We start from the raw sequence: 7,858 nt of genomic DNA, 5'->3' as shown, positions 1-7,858 counted from the left end.
AGACGCCTCTTCTCCAAGACTGCACCCTTCCCCCCCCCATCATTTGTCCTAACAGCCAGTAAAGAGTGGTGGGTCCATGGCCCTCTAAACCCCCTGTTCCAGACCCCCTGACACAGAGCTAAACAGGCAGCAGTGTGTGTATGTGTGTGACAGAGAGTGCTGTGCTGAGCTGAGCCAGTGAGAGAAGGGGGGCTGATGTCGGGGCTGTCCCCTGCCTCAGGACTGGTTGCTTCCAGCAGCTGTCTGAACTTAGAGACAGTGTGCGACACACTCACTCTTCCACAACGCACACACTGTCTCTCCCTCCCCTCACACACACACTCTCTCCCCCACCACACACATTGCAGTTGAAAAGCAGCTGGCAATCTAGTAGGATGCCCATGGAACAATGGGATAGAAACCTGCATCATGTGATGCTGTACCAGCCAGTGAGGCATTGCAAACCCTTCCCAGCCAGTTGCACAGTGGGATAGCTACCCACAGTGCACTGCTCTCTGTGGCAAGACAAGAGATGCTAGCATGGATGTGCTCTGGTGACACAGGGGCATAGGGTGGACATGCAACAGCTGTTCAATTAAAACACTTTAACTAAAGCCATGTTACTCTTTCATGTAGCCATAGCTTAAGAGTGAGACAAGACTCAGATCCAGTGAAACTAAAGAACCACAACTTCCTCCGTAGTTGACAGGATTTGAACCTGCGCAGGGAGACCCCCAATAGATTTCTAGTCCATCGCCTTAACCACTCGGCCACAACTACTTGCTGGATATGTGATTCTCACTGCACTCTAGTTCTGTTCTCACTGAGTGATCAATTCCAGTTGTTTCCTGGAGGGGGCAGAGAGGGGTGGGCAGGGTGAGTCTCAGGGGAGGGGGCAGAGAGGTGGGGGCAGTGGGCAGGGTGGGTCTCAGGGGAGGGGCAGAGAGGTGGGGGCGATGGGCAGGGTGGGTCTCAGGGGAGGGGGCAGAGAGGTGTGGGTGGTGGGCAGGGCAGGTCTCAGGGGAGGGGGCAGAGAGGTGGGGGCGATGGGCAGGGCAGGTCTCAGGGGAGGGGGCAGAGAGGTGGGGGCGATGGGCAGGGCAGGTCTCAGGGGAGGGAGCAGAGAGGTGTGGGCAGGGCAGGTCTCAGGGGAGGGGGCAGAGAGGTGGGGGCAGTGGGCAGGGTGGGTCTCAGGGGAGGGGGCAGAGAGGTGGGGGCAATGGGCAGGGTGGGTCTCAGGGGAGGGGGCAGAGGGGTGGGCAGCAGGCAGACCTTGGGGTAGGGGGTGGAGAGGCGCGAGGAGGCCTTGGGGGAGGAGAGGAGCGAGCGACCAGCAGGCCTCAGCCAAAGAGCAGGGGTGGGGAGTGGCCAAACGGGAGTGAGGGCGGAGCACAGGGGGGGCCTCGGAGGGAGGAGAACGAGGGAAGGGGGTGGAGTGGGGGGACAGCACCACGGTCTGGGCAGGGGCCGCCCTCAGGATTCAGGGGGCCTGGGGCAAAACAATTTCAGGGGCCCCGTCCATAAAAAAAAGTTGCAATACTATAGAATCCTGTATTCTCCTGGGGGCCCTGCAGGGCCTGGGGCAAATTGCCCCCCCTGCCCCCCTCTGGGCGGCCCTGTCCTCAGCCTCTCCTCGTAAGTCCCCTGCCCCCTCATCATTTTTGTTGCCCTCCCCTAGACTCTCTCCAATTTGTTTCTGTAGTGGCCGGGGAAAACTGGACGCAAGGCTCCAGATGTGGCCTCAGCAGTGCTGACTAGAGGGGAATAATCACTTCCCTCGATCTGCTGGCAACGCTCCTACTAATCCAGCCCAGTATGACCAGTTACCCATATTGAATGCAGACACAGCAATATCTGATACATTGGTTCCTGTCCATTCAGGAGGTTATTTCCCACCTATTCATAAATAATGAAGCTGCTCTAAGCGGAGGGGAGAGAGCTGTCCCGTTTGTGTAGTTAACCCATCTCCCCGAGAGGTGGTAGCTATGTCAGTGGGGGAAGCTATGCTGGTGGGTGTGCAAGCTGTGGTGTCTACATGTGTATGTAAAGTTTAATCAAACCCCATTTTTAAAACCCCTGTGGTCTGGGAATAGAAAAGGAGCTCTCTAAGGCAGAGCCTGTCCTTCAAAATCCTTAAGATTATGGACTTGGCTATGTAAATGTCATGGGGGTATAGCTCAGTGGTAGAGTGTTTGACTGCACATCAAGTGGTCCTTGGTTCAAATCCAAGTGCCCCCTCACAAAGTTGTTCCTTCAGTAAAAATATTTCTATTTTCAGGAGCTCCGCTAAATAGGGATCCCTGAAATGAATGGACACACTCAATGTTTTCCTGTGCAAATGCATAAAAACCTAGCAAACATGTCCCCCGGCTGAAATCAGTTCCAATCCTCTAAGTGTCTAGATTTGTTTTCATCAATGAAACAAAGGCCCATGAAGACACATTTGCAGGTCCTTGGCCTCCATGGGCTACAATGTGCAGAAGAACAAGAACCACATCCACTTGGGAGGAATGGACTAGTCTGTATTACATTTGGTAAGTAAGTTGCCATTGGGACTGAAAACTCTCCTGGGGGTGGACAGGAATCTCTTAGAAAAATAAAATAACCAAGATTTACCAAACTCCCTGTTACACATTCAAACCTCTCTTTGTGCACATGGCATCAATTGGGGCTCTAATAAATGTCAACCTTCCATTAACACAGATCGTTGTTCCTTGTAACTTTCAGACGCATTCAAATGGCAGCTGTTTACAGGTCATGTGCTGCTAGTTCATGAGCAGCAGCAGAGTCTCTGTACGTTTACCAACCGTAGAGCTCATTATGTCTGCCTCTAAGTAAGTGCAGAGTTATTTCAATGGCTCCTACACTGACATCTGCTGCCCCTTCTGGCTGGTTAATTGCACTATTTGGAACCTGCTCCTAAAATTACATCCTTCCTGGGAGTGAGTCAAAACTGCCCAAGGAAACCCCATTGGGTTTCAAGTGCAGTACAAGCAGGGAGGTGAGGGGCCAGCAGAGGGGTCTCAGAGGTTCTCCTAGGGAGCAGGGTTGGGGGGCTAGTAGTCATGCCTGTGGGGTTCTATTCCTGGCTGTGGGAGGAAAGGGGTGTCTAGTAGATTAGAGGTGGGGGCCTAGAAATCAAACAAAAAAAATCTCCCTTTTCAGCTTCAATGCTCATTGAACAAGAACATGGCTTCTCATCGCTTTGGTTTCAGAGGAGCAGCCATGTTAGTCTGTATCCTCAAAAAGAACAGGAGTACATGTGACACCTTAGAGAATAACAAATTTCTTAGGTTCTGTTGCCATCATGTGGCCACTTCATTTCACTTCTTATTGTTAAAAGGTCTGGGTACTTTGCACAGAAACATCATTTCCTTGGGAGAGATGGAGAAGTGGAAGCTGCATTGATTTAATCCTCTGAAAATTAGATAAGGATTAAAATATTCTCCAGACAGCTCAGTCCCAACCATCCTTGCTCACTGCTGCCAGTGAAGCTCAGTTCTATCCCATGGCCCCAAGAACTGCTGGGTGCAAGTCCTGGGTCTGATGTGAAGTAAGAAAAAAAAAGATAATGGAGGTACCCTATCCCCTAGAACTGGAAGGGACCATTGAGTCCAGCCCCCTGCCTTCACTAGCAGGACCAAGTAGTGATTTTGCCCCAGATTCCTAAGGGGCCTCTCAATAATTGAACTCATAACCCTGCATTTAGTAAGTTAATGCACAAACCACTGAGCTATCCCACCCCTAAACAGCATAGGAGTAACTCTGCCTGCCTAGACTTTTCTATAGATAAATTGAGACACACCATGCTTGAGGAAGGAGATACAGATGTGTCGTTTGATTGTTTTTCTCATGTTAAATGTACTTGATCATTTCCATGGCAAAAATATTTGTACGAGACCATGAAAAAAGGAAGAAACTGTGAAAATACCCATGGGAGAAAGGGGGTTTCTGAGAGCTGGGGTAGATATGGAGATTTTTATGAAAGGGGGAGAGGCCAAAGTAGGGCCTTTAGCTGGAGCAAAGGGGGAGGGTTTTTGGGACAGTTTCATTTTAGCCAGCCTCACATCCTGTAGTCCCTACTTCCCCATCCCACCAACATGTGACCTAGCACCTCCCCACTGGTAAAGCCAACTCTGACAGCCCCTCTGGACTGGCCTCCAGAGCCCCCAGCACGCCCTCTCCTAGCTGGATCCCCTGGCAGCCAGAGCTCTCCCCAGAACTGCCGTGGTTGCTCCCCTGGAATGGTAAAAATGCATTGAGGGGACTGGACCACTGACCTATCAGCTCTTAACACTCAAACTTTCAGTAACTCTGTTATCAGTGCCTGTGAGTGTAATTTAAACAGCTGTACTGGGCTGGACCAGAGGCCCATCTAGCTCTGTGTATGGTCCTCTGAAAGTAGCCAATACCAAGTACACCCAAGAGTTTATCAACAAGGTACCACTGGGAGTTAAACCCAGGATCTCTTATTTACAGAACAAGCTCTTAGCTAGCTAAGCCATGGTGCCTGCCTATGGTGAAAATACATTGTCTGCTCACACCTGACTTCCTGCCATCCCCACTGGGGCCTGAAAAGCTTTGCTTGTGTTTGGATTCTGCAAAGCAGAGGAGCAGGTGAGGTTTTCCTTGCAAGCTGTGTCTGTGAATCTTTGGCCAGATCTGCACTACAAAGTTATTTCAGCAGAATTATATTGCTCAGGTCTGTGAAAAACACACAACGCTCCCTCGATCAGCAGCTTTTGGCTGGTGCACACACTGCAATGCCACGTCTGGCGACAAAACTGCCCTGTTTTGGTGACAAAATAAAACCACCTTGACGAGAGGCCTAGAGCTTTGTGCAGCAAACTTAAAGTGACAAATTGTCAGTGTAAATGCTGCTGGTCATTATATCACCATAACTGGCCTCCACCAGTATCCCACCATGAACTCGCCTGTCCTGCATTCCTGCTACAGAGGCTGGGTCCCTCCCCTTTCATAGCTCCAGAAAGTTCTGACTGCTGAGCTGTTATCTACACTGGGATTACGTTTATATAATGGCATTGCCAGCCTAGATAATGTAATTACACCAACCTAATTTTGTAGTGTAGACCTGTCCAAAGAATCACACACACACCTTGGGAGCAAAACGTCACCTGCTCCTCTGCTTTACAGAATCCAAACACGAGCAACACTTGTCAGGGCCCAGTGGGGATTGGCAGAAAGTCAGGTGTGGGCAAACATTATACTTTAAATAATAGCAGGTACTATAGCTTAGCTGGTTAAAACCTTTGTTTTGTAAGCAGGAGATCCTCGGTTGAACTCCCAGTAGTACCTTGAGGAGTGGCTTTTGTGGCACCTGGTATTGGCTACTGTCAGAAGACAAGATTCAGAGCTAGATGGACCTATGGTTTAAATTACACTCACAGGCATTGATAATAGAGTTACTGAAAGTTTGGGTGTTAAGAGCTGATAGGTCAGTGATCCAGTCCCCTCAATGTGGTTTTACCATTTCCACTTGCTAAACTCCCTCCCAACCTCTATAAAATTACAGTGCAGACATATGGGCTTGAGCCCAACCTCTGAGGCCCCATGATGGGCGAGGGTTTCTGAACCCAGGCTTCAGCGTGAACACAAATATCTGCACCACAGTTTTTAGCCTCTCAGCTTTACGTCCATGAGCCCAAGTCAGATGACCCAGGCCAGCCCTGCTGCCATCTTCATCCCAGGAGAGATGGACTCTAAGGGTATGTCTCCATTGCAATGGAAGACCAGGTGTGGCACGCTGTGCTCAAAGCAGCACCTGGAAGCCCCATATTCACCACTCTCATATAATGATAATATGGTTGGTACAAAGTGTGCCTGGTGAGGTATCATTTCAAAAGTCTTGATCTGTTGAACATTAATATCTTGTTGGATTGTGTGTGCTCACATTGGTTGAGAAGTTATGAAGTTTTGCTCTGTGTGCGTTACTGAGATATGTTATGAGGTTGGGAAATGCCCCCCACCGGCCTTTCAGGTGTGACAATGGAGGAGCCAGACTCGCTGCTGGCCCATTGAGGGGATCCACAGTCCCAAGGACTATCCCAGGAACCGTGTACAATGCAGGCTTCTCTGAGATAGCACAGCGACAATGGACACTGCTTGACTCACATGGTAGCAAAGGAGCTTCCTAGCAAGTTGGAAGAAACTATGAAAGAGGGGAAGAGACATCATGACTTGGCCTCTCTCCCCCACAACTCAGCAGCTGGAAACACACCTGGAGGACAAAGACTGAACTGAACTGATTCAGAAATCAGAAGAGAATAATAACAATAATACTTGCAAACCAAAGTCCCCAAACAGACTAGTATTGGTTTTTCAGCAGAAAATTTTCAGTTTGGGGAATTTTGTTTTCTCAGTCAGACCTTGCCAAGGGAAGCAGGGAGAAAATGTTTGAGTTGCCTCCTTCAGAACAGCTCAGCCTAGACACTAGCTCTGGTTCACTGCTCTGGCCTTGCTCGGGTTGAGGGCATTTTAATAATTTGGGGCCGTCCCAGGGTGTTTGGGGGAGATGATGAGGATGTTCCCTTTTGAGATAAAAACTAAGAAATACAGGACTAGAGAATTTTTTTTTAATCTGGGATTTAGACATTTTATTTAAAGCACGGGAGTTCTGAGTTTCTGAGAAGGTTTTTATTTGCAAGAAGTAACATTGTTTGATCTGTCATTGTACCAAAGGGGGAGATGGTTGTCTACAAAGGAGGGGTGAAAACTAAAAGCATTCCAGGAAGATGGGATTCAAACCCATGTGTGCAGAGCACAATGAATTAGCAGCCCATCACCTTAACCACTTGGCCACCTCATCTAAGCTGTCAAGAAAGAGATAGAAGGAGAAATCTAAGGTCAGCAGAGCTAGGGATAATAAGGAGTTTTTAAATATTAAGCGGAAGCAGGGGCTGAATGAGCTCCCCCCTCACATCTAGTGAGGAGCTGGGGGAAAGACTTCAGGAACAGACCGTGTTTGCACAGACACACCTACTCTGCCTAGCTATGCAGCATGATGGGGCCGCTTTCCCAAAATGACCAGTTTTGGCTGGTGGTGGGTTACAAATCACTTTAGGATTGAGTGGCATTAAATGTTATTATCCTTCCTGCATGAGTGAAGGGCAGCAGAACATACTTAGTCAGTCCTGATGGAGGGGTGAGTGAGGAATAGCTTTTATTTGACTGCATAGAAGTGATTGAGAACATCATCCTAAACCAGTGGTCCCCAAACATTTCACACTGTGCCCTCGTATCCATGGCTGTGGCACCCTTGAAAACCATGGTTGAGAACCGGGGCTGGGAGTGGAGCTGTTGCTTGCTGGGGAGAGAGGGGTGCGGACAGGGTTGAGGGGGTCGAGGCTGGGCTGGGAGTCAGGGGCCCAGGCTGAGGGTGGGGTTGGGGAAGAGCTGGGGCAGAGTGGGGCTGAATGGTGCTCCCTCCATGGGGGCTGAGTGCTGCTGCCCCCATGAATTTGCCTCTGTGTCCCCCTAGGAGTCATGCCCCACATTTTGGGGACCACTGAACCCTACTCGCTAAGCAGGGGCTAGTGATGCTAAAGCCCAGGGAAGGGAGAACAAGTGCGGGAGCCCCAGAACTGGAACCATAACCCCCCACTTCTGTCTGTGGCTCCGCCCCCTTCTACCCACGGCCCCATCCACTGTCATCTCTGTTCCACCACTGGCCCCACCCTGTCACTCCTTTACCCCTGCCCCGCTGCGGCCCCGAGACCAGAGATGCTCTGTGCCCCTGCTGCAGCCCCCGGGCCGTAGCAGGGAGTGGGAGCTCCTCCAGCCCTGGGGCCGACATGGGGGAGACTTTTCCAGGGGGGCCCAATTTGGCCAGGGCACCTAGTTATTGGCCTCACTGTCTCCT

At 50.3% G+C, this 7,858-nt stretch overlaps 2 non-coding genes across 2 annotated transcripts; one reads left to right on the top strand and one right to left on the bottom strand.

Moving 5' to 3' along the window:
- Window positions 1-676: 676 nt before the first annotated feature.
- On the bottom strand, window positions 677-759 carry TRNAS-AGA. The gene has a single exon. It is a non-coding gene; the product is annotated as a tRNA-Ser (tRNA).
- A 1,386-nt stretch (window positions 760-2,145) lies between these two features.
- TRNAC-GCA lies at window positions 2,146-2,217 on the top strand. Its single transcript has one exon. It is a non-coding gene; the product is annotated as a tRNA-Cys (tRNA).
- The last annotated feature ends 5,641 nt before the right edge of the window (window positions 2,218-7,858 follow it).

This window comes from Mauremys mutica, unplaced genomic scaffold (assembly GCF_020497125.1).
Source record: "Mauremys mutica isolate MM-2020 ecotype Southern unplaced genomic scaffold, ASM2049712v1 Super-Scaffold_100270, whole genome shotgun sequence".
Classification (NCBI taxonomy): domain Eukaryota; kingdom Metazoa; phylum Chordata; order Testudines; family Geoemydidae; genus Mauremys; species Mauremys mutica.
This window is presented reverse-complemented; position numbering and strand designations above follow the sequence as displayed.